This window comes from Anopheles moucheti, chromosome 3, assembly GCF_943734755.1.
Source record: "Anopheles moucheti chromosome 3, idAnoMoucSN_F20_07, whole genome shotgun sequence".
NCBI classification, from domain to species: domain Eukaryota; kingdom Metazoa; phylum Arthropoda; class Insecta; order Diptera; family Culicidae; genus Anopheles; species Anopheles moucheti.
Genome location: NC_069141.1, coordinates 69,677,538 through 69,699,406, shown reverse-complemented (window position 1 = coordinate 69,699,406; position 21,869 = coordinate 69,677,538). Strand labels below are relative to the sequence as shown.

Sequence of the window (21,869 nt, the reverse complement as noted above, 5' to 3'; positions counted from 1 at the left end):
CTGTACGGTGGGAGGGGAGGGTATCGTTTCACCAGTGCGTGGCAGAGTGGCAGTGTGCGTTCTCGCTCAATGAAATGTGCCCCCATGCTTAAAAACCCTCCCCTCCCATCTCCTCCCCTAATCTCATCCGTTCTTCGGCGGCATTACCCTAACGAGGGGTGCTAAACGGAGCAGCAGAAGTTAAAACAGACAACAAACATTTTTCCAACCCCTATTGCGCTCCCTGTCGCACGCACCCATTCGCACCCTTTCACTCACGCACGCTCACTGTTGCGCATCTTCATTCGTGGGTTTCTGCTACTCACAACCCCCGAGAGCGCGCGCGATATGCTCTTCTTCCGCTTTGACGATGTAACATGTCGGGCAGTGTATGGTTTTTGTTGCTGTTGCTTTTGTTTCGTGCAGCACGCACACCAACCAAGCAACCTTTATCGACCCGCGAATAAGCGAAACGCACATAGCAAACCAACCGAAAGGCGACCTCTTGCATTAAGGGTGTGAGCAGCGAACGTTTGACATTGGTGATGAGTTCTCCCCTCGAGCTGCGGTCTCTCATCTCACGCGCTCCCTCGCGCTGGTACTCTTTCTCATCTGCAGACGCTCATGCGGGACTCCCTGCTGGTGCGAGACAGAGAGAGAGCGAAAGAGAGAGGGTGCATCGAAACCGAACTGAAACCACATCGAAGTGGGATGGCGAGTGATGAATGAATTTTTCCTGATTTTCCCGAACCACACCCTTCCGCTCCCACCCCCCTTTAACCAACCAACCTTCTCGTGAGTGTTTCCTTCCGAGATGCGGATGAGATCCGTTTTTTTTTTGACATTTTCCATCTCACTTCGCTACTTGGGCACAACGCCATCGTGCCATCTCAGCAGACGACGAACCCTTGCCGAAAAACGATTCGTTCGCTGTCGTGCAGATGATTTTATTCTACTCACGCATGTGTTTCACGCTACCATCCCTTCGCAATTCACCCTTCCACACCGACTGGATGGCAGGCTGACTGGCTGGCTGGCTGGCTGGCTGGTTGACTCGTACGTTTGGTTATGTTTGCGCGTCACCGACCTTCCTTGTGGCACACCGCTCCCTGTTCCTTCCGAGCCCTTCATTCACCCAGCACATAGCTTTTTGCAGTCGTCACGCCGACGCTTCTGTGTAAACGGGGAACCACCACTTGGGTGTAAGTGAGCGAACGAGCGGTTGGTGGAACGGGAAACGGGAACGGTCGGAAGCATAAGTAGGCGACGGCGTTTTCCTTCTCACACCCTTGCTCGCGCTCGCACACCATCGTCGGCAGGAGGGACGGATCCACCTAGCTGGGAAATTGTGTTTATTATTTTTGTTTACATTAATATCATCGAGATGCTCAATCCGTTCTTCGATTGCGAATCGAATGAACAGCACTGAAGGGACTACTTTGCAGGTAATTGATACACTATCAGCAACCATTTCACTGCTCATTGCAGTAGTTTGAAGATAGGATTTGTTTACGGTGAGCGCTTTTGCACGATTGTACGTACAGCATGGTCTATTTGTTTGAAGCCACTTCAAGTTTCACGTCACCTGCCTTGGTTTTTCACTTCATCTTGAGCGCATTACAAATGCTCCACTCCGCTGAAAGGGCGAAATAATTCAAGGCCACATGGGCATTGGATGGGAACAGGATCTTCGCGCCGAGAAAATGAACCAATTACATTTCGATTTGGCTGTGGCCTTTTTGGGAGTGGGAGTCGTCGTCACGGCTCAATACAAAAAGAACCACCCACCGCCCTCTCCCCCCTCTCCCCCTCCCCCAAAGAGATTCAATCGTTTTCCTCCCACCAGCCGCTCCATCTTGACCCGTGGTGTTCGCCGAAACGGTCGTACCGAACCCGGTGGAGTCGGATCGTCGGAAAAAGCGGAAGCCGGAAAATGCCGACCTCGCGCGACTCTCCGCTGTTTGGCGTATGGAGTTCGGTTCCCCAAATTTTGAGCAAATTTTCCCACTTTCGTTCGCTACATTCCGTGCGGCGAGGTGGAGTAGAAGGCAAAACGGAAATTTTGACACTGGGGATAGAATAGGAATTCTACCTTTAAGGCTGGAGCTAATTGAGTATACAGTTCTCCCGGTGCATGATGTTTGTGTGTGTGTGTATATAGGTGGTTGAAATTGATTGATTGATGGAAAAGGTATCCGAAGGTTTGAAGTGTTTTGTGAAGCATCAGGAGTAGTAAACGATACTACATTGGCACAATATCACCGTGAAGCTGTTTGATGCATTAGAATAAGCATCACTTGATGACTGGTTATTACCAATAGACAAACCATGTGTTTAGTAGAGATAAAGATAAACATATAATGGAGATGGGACAAGATTTCTATCACGCTTACTACCGCTCCTACTGTGGGACGAAACCCAACTTCCCAACAAACTTATCAATTCGTACCACACAACGCACGGCACGGATGTCTCGCTCTCGCACACGTTTGTTCTCCCGCTCTTCCTTTATCTCACGCATTCATTCATTTGCCAGAACAGATCGTTTCAATATTGGTTGGTAGGGCCGCGGGAAACGGAATCGGTACCAATATCATATTCCCATCTACGACCGACCGACCGTCGCACCAGCGCACACATCAGCAGGTGCGAAAGAGAGCGCAAATACGTGCAAAATACCTCCTGCATCCTGCTCACGCTAGTGTTTTTGATTTAAAAATGTAACCTTTTTGTGGAACGTTTGGCGCGTACCTGTGGTCATGAAATGGTTCACATTTTTATGGAAGAAAAATTTTCTTTAACGGTTTTCCCCAAACCTGGTTCATTTGCGGTTCGATAGGTCATATTAACTGAGTTCATCTTGATAAAAAAAAAACACCGAACAAACAATACAAAACTGACACCAAACGGTGCAATAATCAAACGTGTCAAATGCGAACACCTCCGTGGTACTCACACGTTGACCATTGAAATTGCCCTAGCAAGCCCGTTGTGCGAAACTTTTACCATTCGCAGGCGCAAGCGAACCGGCAGCATTGGAAAAACACGCTCGCATCGTGTCTCGCTCGCACCAATGCAATCGTACGCGGTACGCAATGGTTGAATTGAGGCGCGAGCGCACCACGGCGGGCACTCTCCCGAGTGCGAGCCGAGCGGCACCCGAGCGAACGCTGATGCCGATGTGATGCGTGCTGTTGGGTTTGGAACTGCGGGTGCCCATCACCAGGTTTTTAGTTTCTTGTTTTTCTCCCACTGAACGGCACGGAACGGATCGTCCGTGACGCTGCTCCGTGTTTTTGTCGCACGACGCGCGTTCGCCTGAAGGAAAGGTACGTGATTTTTTTTTTGTTCGGCCGTGAATTGGCACATCCTTACCTGGCACGCTGTGAACGCCGTGGAACAGTGGTGCGAATCAACAGCCTGGCTACCTGTGGACTTTCGTGTGGCAAGGGGACGATGTGCCACCGGGTGTAAAAATTGTAGAAAGAATTTTGCTCAAAGCTAAAATGTGTGTGATTTAAAGTGCTACTTGCTGTTTATCGTGACAATTAGTGTCACAGTAAGGACAATACAAGTGATGGAGAACGAACAACTATGTGCGATAGACTGTTACAACAAAATGGAGAACCAAACCATTTAAATGTTGTATGCAAACAACAAGTTTTCATTTGTTCACATAAACCAAGTTGTATATGTTTTTCAATCGATTGACAGTGCGTGTTAAGTGATAAGACATATGATAGACGTGAATCTGTGCCAGTTTCGCTTACAAATAAATGTCACCAATGTCTTTATCTTGGACGATTAGTGTCATCCAAAGCAAACGTAAAACTCAAAAGAACAAGTGAATCACACCAATCTGACCAACCAACCGAACACCGAAAACACAAGAAGCATTCCAATCCGTGGTACAACGCCGGGTACGAACGGCGTGAAGATTGTGTTTTGTTGTTATCAGGGTCCCGTATCAGGGCCGCGTAATGCGTTTCGTTTCACGTTCGACGCGCTTTTTGACAGCTGGTGCCAAGTGCGAGTGGGTGTACTGGCGTGTACTTAGCCGTCTGTGTTTGTGTGGATGTGGTTTTTCTAAATGAAAAACAACAATTGTTACAAAATAGGATTTGTAGATACAGCTAGATATTAGTTCCATTGTGTATAAAGCGGGAGTGATTGAGGCAGCGAACTGATAAACTGCAATGTGCAACCTAAATCAACCTCCATACATACACACACACATGGATGCAGTTCTCACGCGGGGCCATACGCGCTGTGACTGTGTGTGGCAAACGTGTAACCTTCACCGATCGGGCTCGAACGCACGTGTACTCGAGTGATTATTATCAACGCTCGCGCGTTTGCGTTTGCGGGAAACCTGGAATCGGGTGAAACGCAGGTTGTACACGCAGGAGGTCGCGATCACTGAGGCTCCACGCTTTGGTCAGCTAAAGCGTTACCACTAGCTAAAAAATGGCAAATGGCGAGATGAAGAAGAAAAAAAACACACACACACGCAGAGTTTCCCATCGAACGGAACGATGCGAACGAGGCCGTGTCATATGGATGGATACAAAAAAAAACCTCTCCAAATAATACACAAATAAACGTCACCATCATTTACACACGGCAGCAGCAAGCAAAAAAAAAAAAAACTGTGTACTGTGGACACAAAATCAAACCGCACCAATACTTACACCAGCCGTGCTACTACTACCTTTTGGACTACTATGTTTGGTGATATGTTTTTTTTCCTCCCTGCCCGTATACGCACACGAGTGACAACTATCTTCTATTGTTTTTTTTTTTGCAACTGTCAAACGCAGGCTGTCAAAGTGCAAACGGTGTGGCGTCTGTTTTTCTTGCTGCTTTGTTTATCTAGCTTTTTTTTTTCATTCGACCTTCCGGAATGGGGGGATTTACCTTTTCGTCGAGGCTCAGTATAGGCGCTGTGCGTTTTTATTCACCACCACCACCGTTCGGTTGTCACACTTTATCAGCTGCGTGTGGTAGCAAGTGGTTTTCCGGACGGATGTGCCTTTCGCGTGTGCCTTCATGACCCTTACTTTACACACACGGTTTGCGGTAGTGGATAGTAGTAGTACGAGCGGGTTGAGTACACCGTGTATTATCGTGGTGCTGGTTGGCGAGCATTATGCTCAGCGGTGTATGTATGCCCCGGAAAGCGACCTAAGAAGGGGGCAGAAGGGCGGTTTTTGTTTATTTCATGCACAAAACAGTGGTGGGACGCGAATAGGAGGTCACATATCGTGGTTTTCACCGTGTTCTACTTCTGGCAAAACTTGCCAACGGTAGCACATTTCGGCACTAATCTTGCGTTTTTGTTGTTGCGTTGTTGCACACCCTGTACTTCCCTGGCACTCCATCGGGCACTATTCACTGACCACCAATCGTGGTTCGCCACTTTTGGTTACCCTTTTATTTTCAGGCAGACACACCACTGCACACGACGAGGTGTAAATTGCAGAATACGTTGCAGCATTGAAGAAAGCGTACCCGGTGGAAACGGGTCGAACTAGACTCCCGAACAGAAACAAAAGTCCCACAGAAAAGGAAAGAATACGCCAATTCCAACCAAAACAGGGGGTACAAACTATTGAAACTACGCACTAAGGACCGGGAGGGCAAGTGCATCATCGTGTTGCCGTGTGTTTTAAACGTCAAACGAATAGTGGGAAGAACCATCATCACAACCGCCACAGATTGTAGTAGGCTGGCCGGTGACAGCGCCTCGAGCCCAACCCCACTAAACAAAAGCAAACAAAAACAAAAGGATGTGTGACGCATCGGGCCGAAGAAGTGTCACTTCTCAGTGATGGTCTCACATACGTACTAAGCTTTGCGGCCGTTACGCAGCAGAAAAAATCGGAAACAAGTGCACAACAGCATTGAAAGAATATCCCCCCCCCCAAAAAAAAAGGGAAAAGCTTTACGCGCACACGGCGTGTTCGAAAGTGGTAGCGGCGCGGTGTGTGTTGATTACTGTTTTGCCGCGTTCTCGGCTGCCGAGGGATCCTTCCCGTCCCCCATTGAGGTTTGGCGGGTGTGGGGGTGGTTGGGAAAATTAACGTGATTGTGCGACCGCGTGTTTGCAGTGCGTGTGTGCGTGTTTGTATCTGGATGAGTGTTCCGTTTGTCACAAGTGTCACAAGCGCACCAGGAAGTGCAATAGGTGCAAATCGGTGTTTGGCGAAGAAAGCGCCCTAACCTTGCCCACCAAAGTGAGCGACAGAGAAAGAGAGTGCGGGGAAAGTGAGATAGAGAGAGAGATAGAGAGAGAGAGCGCGCGAGTGCGAGTGTGTGTGTGTGTTTTGAGTAGTGCGTCCGTGCGTGTTCCTGTTGTGTTGTGTGTTTCGATGTGTGTGCCATAGTCACGCCAGAAAGAGTGCTACTGCCAGCTCTCTCCCTCTAGCAGTGTATGTGTGTCCTGGCAATGTGCTAGCGTTGTTTGTGTGTGTTTGTGCGCGGCTGTGCGTGTGCTTGCGGTTGCAGGCGGTACGATCGCATCAAAACATACGTCAGTGGAACAGCTGAAACGCGGTGGAAACGGAAGAACCGGTAACAGAGAAAAAAGGAGCAAGCAAGTGGGAAAGGGGAAGGCAGGAGACAGAAAACAGAGACACGGCACTGCGGACGCAACGGAAGCGGACAGGAGCAACCGGAAACAGTACTCGCTGGAACAAACAGTTAGGCTAAAGGTAATGATCACAATCTTTATCAACTAAGTTACTAACAACTAAGAAGGAACAGAGGAGGGGAGGGTGGTTTAAGTAATCAGCATAACATTTTGACAACTAAACCCACTGCGTACTATGGAAGCATCACCGTCACGAAGCCAATTGCCATTAAATAATTGTCCCATAAAATAGACGAAGCAACCGCATCCCTCTGCTTTCTGATCCTTTTTGCACCCCCTTTTCCAAGGGTGAGAACTCTTCAGGATGTGTGCGCGTACACACACACACACATAGAGAGAGAGAGAGCAACACTAACCCTCAGCACGGTGGTGTGCGTTGACAGAAGGCTTTCCAGCGGTTGCTCCCAAGTACCCTTTTTCTTTTTTCCGCCCGTCCACAAGGAAATCCTGCCGATCGCACGATGACGGGTAATGATGATGATGATGATGATGATGAAACCGCACACACACACACACACAAATCCCTTACACACTAGTGTTTGTGTACGGTATGCGTGCGTTACATCCGATTCCCTGCATATGTTTTTTTTTTTCTTCGCCGGTTTCACTTCTGTGCTTCCTGTCGAGTGTTTCGCTTTGACGAACCGTTTCGTCCTTTTAGCCGTCTCTATTGTGTTATTATTTTATTTCTGCCCGGGTGTTTCGGGATTATTGAATACCCGCTACCCGGTTGTTGGTTGTGCTGTGAGAAGGATGCGTTTGCTTGCCTGTGCCGTGCCCTCAGCCGGTGGTGCGTACGACCCCGACCACACCCGGTGTCTCGGGAGTCTTCACAGTTCTCAGGCACGGTCTGTCGAGTAGCAGCAAACTTCCCTTGATCCAGCTGTTGATTTGTTCGAGTCCCTCGATGCCTTTGGGATGAAGAGAAGCGCAACCCGAGCGGGATGGAAAATCGACCAAAAAATCGTCCTTTTTTCCACTGTCCACACGGTGCGCCGATGTGTCCTTTGTGCACTGGAGGGGGTATTCGGGTTGCGGGTCCTCCAGCGGTATTGTGGTTTTCCCTCTGTTTTTGCGTGTGTGTATGTGTTTCTCTTTCTTTCTGTTTGCCATATTGCGGGCAGGGTAATTGAAATCGTCCAATGTACGAACGACTCTAAAGGCACCCGCGGGGGAACTGTGGTGTGCGCAATGGCAGGCGGAAGAAAGCAGGGAATCTTTCGGGACTTTGCGAAGGAACGGTACAGTAACACAGAAAGCCAACCTTAAAACATCAAACAACTCAACCATTATCGAGAACGAGCGACACATCCAGCTCGAAACGATCATCTCCATCTTCAAGATGGTACTACTGCAGAAGAAGGGTATCGGCTATCCGGTAATTTTCTTTCGGACTCTTCGGTTGGTAGAATCGGACCCAAAACAGGGATCAGTTACGACCTTACGAGCCTGCTTTCGATCGCAGTGAATGGCTATATTATAGAGGCTTGAACCTCTTCTGTAGGAGTATCCAGCCCGAACCAGCTGGACATCTTCAAAAACTAGCATCTGTGACGTGGTACAAAAGAAACGACGTCTAGCACACCTGTACAGCGGTTGCCGGTTCACGTGTACTAACCGTTGGCCCGCAAGTCATCGGACGGCCGTACCGCTGTGTGTAAAGTACCGAATTCGAGCCAATCTTTTGCAGCGTCAGGGCGCGAGATGTCCATGGCGTTGGGGGTTTTTTTTTTTTTTGTCACCGATTGATAACGAAGCGGACCTCGTGCGGGCATTTATTTACTGATAAATCAAACCAAACTTCTCAACTCCCCCCCCCGTCCCCACTTAAAGCACGAAATGGGGTGAGGGTTGCTGCTATTTTGTTCGCGGAGGAAGAAGGTGTCGCAATGCGTGTTCGGGTGTTCTGTGGTCATTTTAAAATTGATCGAAACTGGTGCTTGTTTAGTTTAGGTGTGCTGTTATTTTAAAGCCGGCTGCTACAATGTTGCTCACTTAACAGGTGGGCTGATAATTGTTTGGCCTAACACATTTATCTCGCTAGAAGATTTTTATCCATATCATATTTCGTTTGTACCAACCTTCAAAGGAATTCTGTCCAAATTTGACAGCACTCGGGCCACAACCTAATGAGCTAGAGCATTTTGTGTGACGCAACTTTTGTGTTTTGAGTAATCATGAAAAAGAAGGAATTCGCGTGATGATAAAATATTAGTTTTTGAAGGAGGAACATATAGTTAAAGCCAAAAATTGGCTCGATGAAGAGTCTTCGGACTCTGCTCTACCAAAATCAACCATCAGATATTGGTATGCTAAATTTAAAAGTGGTAAAATGAGCACTGAAGGTGGTGAAGACAGTGGACGCCCAAAAGAGGTGGTTACTGAAGAAAACATTTAAAAAAATCACAAAATTATAAGGAACACCCATAATGTGAAGCTGATCGAGAAAGCTGACACCCTAAAGATGTCTAAGGACCGTGTTGGACATATCGTTCACGAGTATTTGGATATGAGAAAGCTCTGTGCAAAATGGCTGCCGCGCGAGCTCACATTTGACGAAAAACAACAACGAGTTGATGATTCGGAGCAGTGTTTGGAGCTGTTTAAGCGAAATAAATCCGAGTTTTTGCGTCAATATGTTACCATGGATAAGTCTTGGCTTCTCTACGTCACTTCAAAGTCCAATAGACAATCATTCGAGTGGATAGGACGCGAAGAACCTGCTCCAAAGCGGGGGAAAACGCAACGCAATTGAGAAAGGAAAAACCATTAATTGTGACTACTATATCAAGTTATTGGAGCATTTTAAAGACGAAATCGCCAAAAAACGGCCATATTTGAAGAAAAAAAAGTTTTGTTTCATCAAGACAACGCACCGTGCCACAAATCATTGAAAACAATGGCAAAAATTAATGAATTAGGCCACGAAATGCTTCGCCACCCACCGTATTTCGTAGATCTGGCTCTCAGTGACTAACTCCATTTCTCAGATCCCAAAAAGATGTCCTCTGAGAAGAAATTTTCGTCGGATTAAGAGGTGTTCGCCGAAACTGAGGCCTTTTTTGAGGCAAAGGACAAATACTACTACAAAAAGGGTATCGAAAAATTGAAAGACCGCCAAAATCGGTGTATCGCCTTTGAAGGGACGTATGTTGAATACAAAAAAATAATTTGGCCAAAAAAAGTGTTTTACTGTCATAGGCCAAACAATTATCAGCCCACCTGTTACATAGCACAGCCATGTTTACATTCGGACAGTTTCATGAATTTATCCAGCGGCTGCCGTGTTCCTGGGAGCTTTGGGGGGGGGAGGGGGATCCAAGCGTCGGGTATCGATCAACGATAGATGGTAACCGGTAATGGAGACGTAACCCCCGAAATGATATAACCTCAATCTATCTACCATCCGGTACGCACCTGTACGTGGTCGTATCGCGCACCGTTTGCTTTCGGTGCTTTCAACTCCTCAGCGGGAACAACCCCGCGCACACACACACACACACCCGGGGAAAAGGGAACGGAAAACCTTCCGCGCCCAACCAAACACCAGAACGCAAAGGAACAAGGAAAACAACAAAAAAAACCGGGGTGGTTTCTTCTGTGTTTCGAATCGAAAGAAAAACACCCGATCCAAGTAAACACGGCACAAAAAAAAAAAAACGCAGCGGGTCGGCGCGTCCTAGTAACCCGCGGTATCGAGTGCGACGGTAGTAGTGAGCAAGAAAGACACACCACTAAAGAAACAAAACCAAAAAAAAGAAAAAAATCGAGTAAAACACCACGGACGCCACTCGACCGCGCTTCCATATGCCCATGCGACAATTGCCCCCGACACTGGGCGCGATGTGTGTTGCCACAAGTGTTTGCTTGATTAATGTCAGCACGACTATGTACGGCTCTCGGTGCGTGCGTGCGTGAGTGTGTGTGTCGGTGTGTGTGTGGGGGGGGGGGGGGGTTGTATTCGTCTTTTCGTCAGTGAGGAAACTATGTGCGTTGCGAAAGGGCAGCGCGCAACGGTGCGCAACATTCGACCATCGAACAGGGTCACTCGAATCGACCAGCAGCACAGAGAACTTCGAAAGAAAAAAAAAAACAACAACTAATAGAACCCGACTCCATTACACAAATTAACAAAGCGTTCAACAACAACAACAACAACAACAAAAAATGCACACACACACACACATACACACACCGACAAAGCGTTTACGATCAATGAGGTAAATAAAGGACAAACAAACAGTGGCAGACGGCAGGGGGTTGTACGATATGCCGGAAAAAAAGGCCAAATGTCAACATTTTTCACTGCAATTGGAGCATCGGCAATGCACTGGATCGTGGCTGATCTAGTGGGTAGGAAGATCGATTAACAGTGGGTTCGAATTTTTAGGAGCTAGGGTTGAAGACATTGCATCATTGGAAGAGGAATTCTCTTGATCTGTTCAAGGATTTTTGCAGATTTCTTGAAGGACTCTTGAGTAAAAGCATGGAGGGCTTATTCCTATCGTTTTATATTTTATGTCATGGAAAATACTTTTTTAGAACTGACTTTAAAAATGTTTGTTTTAACATTTGTTGTAACGGGTGTTCAAAATAAATATTTCGCTAAGCGTATTGGGCGTTTAGGTGCATTTAGACCAGGGGTCGGCACACCTTCCGCTGATAGGGCCGGATAGTCGAAACAACTTTAATGCTAACCAGGGCCAAACATTCCGAACGTAGGTTTTAAACATAAGAAGTAGATGAATTAAAAAAAAGTAGGTGAAAACATTGAAATCCACTCCATCCAACGATTGGTCTTTCCAAACTTAAGATTGCAAACTGATTGCAGTTCTTATTCAAAAGGTTTTATACTTTTTTGTATTATTCTTTTTTTCTTTCTCCGCTTTCCGCTTTTCGGTCTAATGTTACTAGTTTCAAAATACTTAAAATACCTGCGGAATATTAAAATAAATCGTTGCCTTTCTGTTGGATTTTGAAATTTTTTGACAAAACTCTGCCATCCTCGAGCCAGATTGGTGTCAGATGGTACAAGATAATCGTAACATTATGTACATCAGGTTTTGATTTTTGCGTGGATTATCTTTCAATAACGTTTATCATCTATTTGACTAGAATTTCCCTCTATCCCGCTTTTGTGTTCGTCTCCGTGAATCGACCTCCGTTTCATAATATGTCCCTTTTTATAACTCTGTACCTTCTCTTCCCTTTAATTTAATTTAAGATAACTATTTATTGTTATTTTTTTATTGTTTTGGGTTAAGCCACCTCTGGCGGACAATTTTCGTCAAAAAATAATAATAATAATAACTGTTTAAAACAACTGCCTTCATAACATAATATAATTAATTGGTTGGCAAAAAGATGATCAAAATAATTTTGTTTAAAAATTTAAATATCAAATATCACACAGTTCATGTCAATGATCAATCCCCTATATATAAATTGTTAGTGACGTGGTGAAGAGATCTTATGTTGGTTGTACGCTCTTTCAATATTTTTTATTCGAGTCGGATCAAATCTATTGGCGAGCCGCACTTGCCGACCCCTGATTTCTCCTGATACAAATTCTATTGATTTTCTTGAGTGCAGAATTATCGACTCCTCTCAGAATCCTCTTCAGATATTCGTCAGACATCAAAGCCTAATGATGAATGAAGCGGGTTTCCGACGCCATCTTCAAATATTGATCCCACTTTCTAACCTTTCACGTTCACCAGTTCGGTCGGAAATGGATCGGCAGTAGATTGGAGCACCCGGAGGAAAGGCTCCGCCCAGCGGAAAACAATCCGTACAAAAGGGGCAAACATCTCGCGAATCGTCCACGGATCACATGCTGCACGCGTACCTAGCCAGCCCGTCCATTGATCCATTCCGATTGTCGCGTCAAGCTCTCTGGGAGACTTTTCTTTGCCTTTCCCGTCCCGCTACGGGGGCGCGCGGCCTTTCGTTTGGGACGGAGGTTTTTTTTTTTCTTTTTCCTTTGCTTTTTGCCAGCCACGGAGACACACGCTATCTAATGTTTCTTCGCAAGTTTTGTTTCCAACCCGGCTGTACGCCGTACGGCCTTTGTTATGCATTATCCCGTGCTTGACGCAGCCGTTGACATTCTTGAACCTTCCCCGAGTGCCGTGTGGTTGGATCATTTTCGCTACAGCCATTATTGCTTGGACATTTTATAGCACAAACGATACCCCGCGCAACGGCGCACCGTGTGTGTTTGCCAGCGCAAGAAATCATCCGCGTCAGTCAGTTTTGCGGGATGCTATTATTTTTGAGGTCGCGCGACTCGAAAAAGAAAAAAAAAAGAACCGTGTACTGCAAGCGCGGTCGCTGATGCTGTCGCGGACGGAATCTTCATGCACAGACAATAATAAAGCAACCGAGCAACGCCTCGATGTTGTTGTTGCTGTTGGTGTTGCGCACATGGACGAAGCGAAGAAGAAGGCAAACGGTGAGAAGCGGATAGCAAAACACTCACCAAGAGATTGAACCGGGTGAGGAGGGGTGAGGAGGGAAGGGAGGGGAGTGGGGGGGGGAGGCACGCCACAACTGTCGCCGCAACACGCGCCACCATAGCATTGTTGCTGAAAATCATCGATCGGCCACCATTCGGCGGCAAAGCACATATACATAAAGCGGGAAACAGTGAAGTGTTGGCAGTGCAAGAGAGAGAAAGAGAGAGAGAGCGAGGTTGAGAAAATGCAACGGGGGTAAACGATTTGCATTGCAGTTTTCCTACCCTTTCCGTGCCACCAACCAACAGCTGGGGGCCCTTCGCCGCCCATCTGCGGCCTGCATGCGGCGAATGTGCACAGCGGAGAGACCCCTTTCCGTCGGACAAGTTTGTTGTACACGGTCCGTGTGGCGCACACACACACACACACAGGGGGCCTCGGTGTGCCCGGGTGCAGTACGGGTTCGATCATGCGATTCGCGATGCAACTGCAACAGCAGTTCCGCAACAGGCCACCCACCCCAACCCCCCCCCCCCTCGCACTCAGCCCCCCCTGTCCAATGGTGCCGCCGCGTGCAATGAAATGCATCGATTTCGAACCTTCATTGCCAACGGTCGCGAGTGTTCGAGAGGCGATATTTATTCCATCTTTTGCCACATCCAGTCTGTGTGAGTGTGTCTGTGTGCATGGCCGCTCGGTACGTGTCCCATCGTGTTTTTTTTTGTTGTTGTTGTTGTTGCTATAAATGCGTGCACACATACATACATGCCCAAGCGATACAGTATCGTATTTTCCCTGTTACCGTCAATGGCCCTGGCCACTCGCGTAGTTTCACTACTATTTTGCCGGTCACACTTCACCATCCCATCATCCGTCCAGTGGACTAGAGGGAAATTCGCCGCGGTAGTAGTGTTGTGTGTAGTGTGCGTCTCCATCACACAGCTCCCCCTTCCCACCGGATCCGTGCCATCACCGGAACGGTCTTCCTTGGACACCCCCAACCCAGCGAGACGCCCGGATACGAATGATTGACAACGGGTAGTAACCAACCGCTCAAACGCAACAACGATGACGATCGCGACACCGTGCGCGAAATGTCATGCTGTCAGCACCGAACGTCAAACCCGGATAGGTAACCCGGAATAGACGGTGCGATTGGCGTCGTGGCGCACTCCTACTAAAACCCGTGATCTACTTCCCGGCCACTTCCGGCCATCGACGACGACACACTGGGATTCCGGGAATTTTGGGGTCGTACACTGATGATCGCGGTTGATAATTTAATTAATCGTCTCAATCTGCCGTCTGCTCCGTGGTGGTGCACTTTTAAGGAGTGCTGTTGAATAACCTCACCACGTAGCGAAGTTGCGAAACAAACGCTAACACCCCTGGAGGATCACCTGCCTTTGCGCACGCGGTGACAGGTTCGGCTAAAAGGGGTGATGGCGCCAACTTCAAACGGGCGGGCTCTACTCCCGCGCTGGCCGAATAGGTCCAGGCGTGGAACAGGTGAACCCGTGCCGTGATGGAGCCCTGATACGGGGCGACATCACGGGAGGAATGCGTGAATACCGATTCCGTTTGCCAAGCTTGTTGAAGGTTGCGCATTGCAATTTACCTTTGCATAACTCCATTAATGGAACATGCGCGCACTCGATCTGTCTTGCAATATTGGACCGGTGTGGTGCCGGATTGCCGGTCTCTGCACACTAGCGCCTTTGATTTGACAGCTGACAGGTGTCTCTGGAAGGCAAATTAGGTCTTACTGACGTCTGCATGTGAAATTCGGTCGAACTTTGTAGAATTGCTTTGTGTTGGACATTTTATAAAAAAAGACTTTTCTCGTTTGAACATGACTTCGAAGATTTCGAGATACTTAATTCTCCAACATTTTGGACAGATTAGACCATATCTGAGGTATTTCCAGATATTCTATTCCGAATGGTTCCAATTAGAGGTGATGTTGGTTCAAAACTAGTGTTGGGCTCCGAGGATCCCTGAGTCGATTCCTGATTTGAATGACTCTCCTCAAAAAATGTACTCAGCACATCCCTAGTTCCATCAGTTCATTCTTTAACCCTGTGGGTTACGGTTCCTCTTTTGCTCTCCAAAGATGTCGACTGGAGGGCAAATTAGTCCTTACTGACATCTGCATGTGATATTTGGTCGAACTTTGTAGAATTGCTTTGTGTTGGACATGTTATTCAAGATAACTTTACTTGTTTGACAAGGCTTTGAAGACTTCATATTTAATTCTCCAACATTTTGGACAGATTAGACCTTATCTGAGGTATCTCCTGATATTCAATTCCGATGAAAGATCCAATTAATGTTGGGTGATGTTGGTTCAGAACTAGTGTTGGGCTCCGAGGATCCCTGAGTCGATTCCTGATTTGAATGACTCTCCTCAAAAAATGTATCAAGCACATCCCTAGTTCCATCAGTTCATTCTTTTACCCTATGGGTTACGGTTCCTCTTTTTCTCTCCAAAGATGTCGACTGGAGGGCAAATTAGTTCTTACTGACATCTGCATGTGATATTTGGTCGAACATGACATGACATACTTCGAAGACATGACTTCGAAGACTTCACATTTCATTCTCCAACATTTTGGACAGACCTCAGACCTTATCTGAGTTATCTCCAGATATTCAATTCCGATGAAAGATCCAATAAATGTTGGGTGATGTTGGTTCAGAACTAGTGTTGGGCTCCGAGGATCCATGAGTTGATTCCTGATTTGAAAGACTTCTCACTTAAGATTCCTATGAATGACTCTCCTCAGAAGATTTATTTGGCACTCCACTAGTTCCATCAGTTCGTACCTCTTCCCTCAAGGGTCACGGTTCCTCTCTTGCGCTCGATACGAAATGTCCTTCTTCGAACGCTACATCAAGAAGCTGCAAGAAGGTTCCGTTTGATGCTATCCTTCGCCACACCATCTCATCGTCATCACCATTATCCTGTACCGTTCGGTTTCGGATTTATGCGAAAGATGAAGATGAAGTAAAAACCTCTCAAAAACCATCCAATGTTTCGTTTGTGGATGGTCGCATCTCTTAATATAATGTTTTATCTTGCAGTATGTGTGCGTGTGTGTGTGTGTGTGTTGTATTTCTCTTTCGCCTGTCTCGGGGAGGTTTTTTTTTGTTTGCCACCCGTACCCGAATCAAGATCCTTCGCCCTGGCTATGTCATCCTTCGATCATGTTGTCGTTTTTAACGTTTACGCTGCGTTTTGTAGCTGCTTGAATGTTGAGCGATTGGGATAAGAGTGCCGACGGCTATATAGAGACACACTCGCATATATTTTCATTTCTTTCGCTTGTACGGTTTTTATCTCTACCTTTTACCTTTTTTTTTGTATTTTACATTTCAGTGTGTGTATGTTTTGCTTCTTGTTTTGTTTTGTTTTTCTTCTCTCTTCCACTCCCGCTCCGTTTTGTCGTCGTACGAGTTTTGCCTTCACGGGGTTGCGCCTGTACCGGGGGGCTTTCGCATTTATGTCTGTTGCGTCCTGTCCGGGCCCGTGTACAGGACGGGCTACGATTTTGCCTCTACCCCTGGCATCCCGACAGTTTCCGTCCCGTTGTTCGGTGGCAACCCATTGCCCCGCTTAGCCGTCTTGCGCTTAGAGCTCCGTAAGCTTCTTTGCAGACTAGGCAGCGACTTCCCCGTACCGGCGAATCCAGCGTGCAGTCGGGACAGAGATGCATTTTATACCGAGACAAATTATTAATTTTCTCCGTTTTATTTTCCTCCTGGCCCTGGGTGCCGGCCCCGCAACGTTTGAGTGCGGACGATCGATGGTTTCGCCCCCGTGTGGCTGCGTTTGTGTTTCGATAGTGGCGAACCATGTCTTTTATCTGTCCTTCTGCTGGGTGTGTGTGTTTTTTCGTATTCCTTTTTTTATAAACACTCCTAGCCCGTCATTTCATGCGACTTGATGGAAAGAAGTGCAACGCAGAGAGAGATCGAGAGAGAAAAAATAAGAAAGAAAACGCAGTCATTTCGTGTCCGGTTGCCGGTTGGATTTTTTTTTGTGTTGATTGTGTTACCTTTTTTATTATTTAATTTTTCTGCATGCATGGGACCGCCGACGGCATCGATTGGGTGCTTTCGGGTGTTTGCTGACTGATGCAGTCTTTGTTGTTTTGTTTTTCGCCCAAAGATCTTCATATTAATCCACGAGTGTTTGACGAACCTCGGTTGGGGCTTGCAGGTTGATCGAAGCTCGAAACTTTACACCGCCACCAAATGCAACCACGCGAAAAAAAAATGGTCTGGCGGAGAACGATCGGTCATTAGGAAAACAAAACAAAAAAAAACCCGCGATCATGACGACATAAGTAGAGTGTGAAGGCAACGAAATCGAACAACAAAACGGCTTGGAGCCGTGGTTGAATTCGCGTGTGTTTTCATGCGCTCGCTCCATTGCGATCCATTCCGCATTCGCAGCCGAATTAGTGGCCGAATAGCAGTGTCAGAGTGTCCCAACATTCGGCGTACCGTTTTCGTTCGTGTGGGCCCATCCTTCGAACGAGACATTCTCTTGCCATTTCCGAAGGTTCTGCGAATCCCACAAACCACCGGGCCGCTTGTTTTGCAGTTGGTGTAATATTTGTCCTGGGAAAATGGAATTCGCACCGGTGAACCCAACGACGCTGCGTGCGGTGATTAGCTGCGCGAGTACATAAAAAAGTCACCGGGGGCATATCAATCATCCGCACCAACAACCAGACTGATGACAAGCGATAAAATCGCTCATTGACGTGATTTGAAGGAGTGTGTTGAAAACAAAAACCAAACCCTCCCCCCTCAATTAACCCCCGTAATAAACCCCCTTTTCGACTGATTGCTCACTCTAGTCACAAATCTAGTGCTAAGTTTGCTCTTTGCTTCATTATCTGACATTTCCGACCCAAAATTCGACGGCCTTGTCAGCGATTTGTATTCCTGCATCGTGTTTTTTTTTATGGAGGGGTTTTGGTGGGTGGAGAGGGGGAAGGGAGGGGGGGGGGTGTTACCTTTCCTCTTCGGGACAAGGAAAAATATGCAACAGTCCGTCATTGGAATAAATTGACACCTTCCAAAATGGAGTGCGAACCAGCGCATGGTCCAGCAATTGGGATGATCGTTCGATACGGTGACGGATGAAAGACGCCCCGACAAACGATCGGTAAGCGTCCTTGCGCGGCCGGCCACCGTTAGGAAATAATCTCTTCAATTGGAACGCTGCTCATTATCACCTTCGCGAGCGGCGGACAATGGCGGGTGTGCGTTGTTGCATGCCGCCGGACCGACTTTCAGCGGGAGATGGTTTCGAGACAAAACGCAAAAATGTCACTCGATCGTGCAACGCAAAGTGAAGCCATTTGCTTCCAATCGACGAATGAACAAACACACAAAACAGTAGCGAACCACCGGGGTAGGCACTGCTGATAAGCATCTCGCCACAGCCTGACCTCGTGGGGGCATAACACAACAGCAAAAGAGCAGCGGGATAAGGTGTAGAAAAAAACAAAATGGAAAGAAATGTGTACCTAGTCGTGAACGTGTGACTAAAAGCCTTGTGGCAAACTACTAAGCGTATGGTTTGAATTTTTTTTATCTTCTTCTTTATTTTACGCTGGTCCCCAGGGCGTGTGCAAGATGTGTAAGATGTGTGCAATCACATCCAACCGGAGGGTTTGTTTTACGATCGATTAGGAAGATGAAGGCAAAGACCACTACCTGGTCCTTGGCGATTCATGCGTCTCGTGACTCGTGATCCATTTGACAGCATTCTCCCATCGCATCTGTCAAACGCGCCCCGCACGCGTTGATAGCAACAGTCACACATTTGCTGTCATTGTGTGCGTGTGATACTACGCGATCGTGAAAAAAAATAGAAAAATGCATCATATACGTTTTGCAGGACTGTAGAAGTAGAAGAAACTGTAGAATCTGGGTTTATCTCTAATTAGCAGGGTCGCATAGCAACGACAGCACGATGTTGTTGGTTAGTGTGGGGAAAGAACGAGACAGAGAGAAGAAAGAGAGGGTGAGAATGAGTTCAATTGGAAGTGTAATATATAATCTTTGAGAAATATTAGATAACGAATTTGATCTCATTAATAAACTTGATGATCACATGTTTATTTTTCTATGCAGAATTAACTCAAACATTCGATGCGCGGGGAAGCGGTAGAGAGATTCGAACCGTGGTCTATTCGGGTGAGATCCTTCACAAAACGCTCTCGGCCATATCGTGGTACGATACGGGTGAGAGTAAGTTGCGCCTTTTATCGTACGCAGATCTTTGCTCTGTTCGCTCTCCATTAATGGTGACATTTAATGACGGTGTTTGATGGAGTTTTTGTTTTTGAAGTATTTGCAATTGAACTATACGATCACCCACCTTTACGGTTGACAGCTTCTCTGATGCTGTACGCTTATTATGTCTAATTTCTCTTCCCTCCGCAGTATACTTTCAATTTCGCAAGAACGTGATCGATTGTATTCGCTACCGAGCAAATGAGTTATTTAAAACGTGATTAAAATCATCAAAACTAATCACCCAAAAACGTACGCGCAGAGAGGGTGCGTTTGCAAGCGAAACACCCGCGCGAGTGATCAATATTTATTCTGCCAAAGCAGCGAACGTGAGCATAATTGGCGCGGGCCGCGGCCGGGTGGGGGAGGGCGCGCACAGGGAATGTAGACGGCGCTCGGTTTCGTATTCAACATTTCGCACGTACCACCCCGGACCAACCCCTAGGCCGGATGGGAACAGGGGCAGCGCGCGGTGGTTCCGAAAAGCGCGCGACTGCCCCCTTCGGTTGCGGAGCAAAACGGTGTGTGCGACTGTACGTGTGTGTGGACGATGTGGACGACGCCACCGTAGAGTGCGGGGGCACCCAGTACCTCTAGCCAGTGGGGAAAAGCGAGAGGTATGGGAGTGTGGTCGGTTTGTGGGGAGGGGGGGAATGGTTTCCACCGTGCGATCGAATGCATGAGCGCTCGTTTGGCCTATCGAGCGTACGTCCCCGGGCAGGCAGGCAGGGTGGTGGTTGGTGCAGATGGTTTCAGCAGCGGTTTGCGAGCGCTGATTGTGGTGAGTCTGTTTTGGCATCGCCTCGAACAGCACGATTAAGACGATAATGACGCCGAGTGAGCAGCGAGCTGGAGCCAACCGTTGGACGGGCGCGCGGCGACGATGAAGGCGGGCGGGCGGGCGGCACATAAAATCGTCGACCGTGATCTGCGAGCAAATCCGCCCGACCGTCTCGCATCTCGCTCGCTTATCATCGTCGTTGTCCCCTGGGCTAGTGCAGGGAGGGATGAGTGGGGGGGAGGGGGAGGAGGAGGGGTTGGGGGGTTGGTTTATGTGTGTGATTAGTGTGTGGCGATTTTATTTACTTTTTTTTGTTGATATTGTACTTCTGTTTTGTATCAACGCCGCCATCCAATGCTGCTACGATTGCTGTCTCGATACGGTGCGCGAAACGAGAAGATGACTGATACTTGTGTGTGTGTGTGCGTTTGCATGTGTTTGTGTGCATTCACACGTACGCGAAAAAAAAAAACCTCGCCGAAGAAGAGGCGGAGGGTGGCCGAACGGTGTCCCGCGTACTTGCAAAACGAGCGCGCTTGGTTGTTCGAACCGAGAGACGCAAGGGTGACGGACCGGTCAGCGTGAGTTTTGAATGTCCGTGGAGTGGAAAAAAAAAAATTGGAGGCAAAAGATGAAATATTAGCCGACGTTCGTCACCGTGCGATTTCTCGTGGGCAGTGTGTATGGCCAAGGTAAAGCTGAAAGGGGATGGAAATCGATGCTTCACGGGCACATCCAATTGTTTGGGTATCGAAGTCCAACTAAATGGAGACACACAAACCGAATGCGATGTACTGATCAACCTGATCTTGTAATGGGGAGACGCTTTTTATTCTTAATTAATTAATAAAGTTACAGCTCAAAGTACATCTCTGGAGGTTGTAGCTCTGCACAACATTTATCCCCGTACAATCTGCGTCTCGCACTGTTGTTGTGAGTGCCTTTTGAGCAGTGGTTCTTGATCTCGTCGGGGCCCATCCTACCGCACATCAGTAGCTTAGGCTCATCATCGTTCTCGCTTTCGGCGGAGACGGCGGGCTTACGTGTGCCTAATGCGTGCGCCGTGTCTTATCCCCCCGCCCCTCTCCTTATACTGTTGTTTCCGCTTCTTTATCGCTTGTTTTCTGGTCCGCTTTGCCGCATCCGTCCATCTATCTCAGGACGGTCCCCTTAGGTTTTTTTTTGCGCCCCTGCTGTTTGTCGCCGTACCGTGGTCCGGTTCTTGTCTCGCGCACACCTTCGAACCCGCTGTCGTCTTCGCTGTCACCTGCGTGCCGTGTCACCGTTTCCTACCGTTCCCCTTTTCGGCAACCAGGTGGTTTGGCCTCGAGCGCGATGATGATGTGCCCGAATGTGCGACAACAGCAACTCGCGTGTTGCTTTGTTGTGTGTTGCGTTGGAGGATCTGCCCATGCCGGAGCGATCATTGCTGATGGAGAATATTGCTTATCGATGATGTGGTGAATTGTTCTTTTTTTTTTGATAACAAACCAAAAAAAAAACGAATATGGAGGGTAATCACGATGAGAGAGGTACGTGACGTAACGACGTCAGTTTGACCCTCAACTCTAATTTATGTAATGATTAAACAAAAGCCTCACGTCTCGATCGTGCATAGTAGATCGCGCGCGCAAAAAAAAATCCATACAGACACTCAACAATTCGCCAGCGGTGGCAAATAAAA

The 21,869-nt window shown here is 47.6% G+C and overlaps 1 protein-coding gene across 1 annotated transcript in view; it reads left to right on the top strand.

The window, feature by feature from the left end:
• Positions 1–5,430: 5,430 nt before the first annotated feature.
• LOC128305544 (zinc finger MIZ domain-containing protein 1) overlaps positions 5,431–21,869 on the top strand; it is a 115,757-nt gene continuing 99,318 nt past the window's right edge. The window contains exon 1 of the mRNA XM_053043040.1: positions 5,431–6,692. The gene's annotated coding sequence lies outside the window, so the exon portion shown is untranslated. The remainder of the gene's footprint in view (positions 6,693–21,869) is intronic.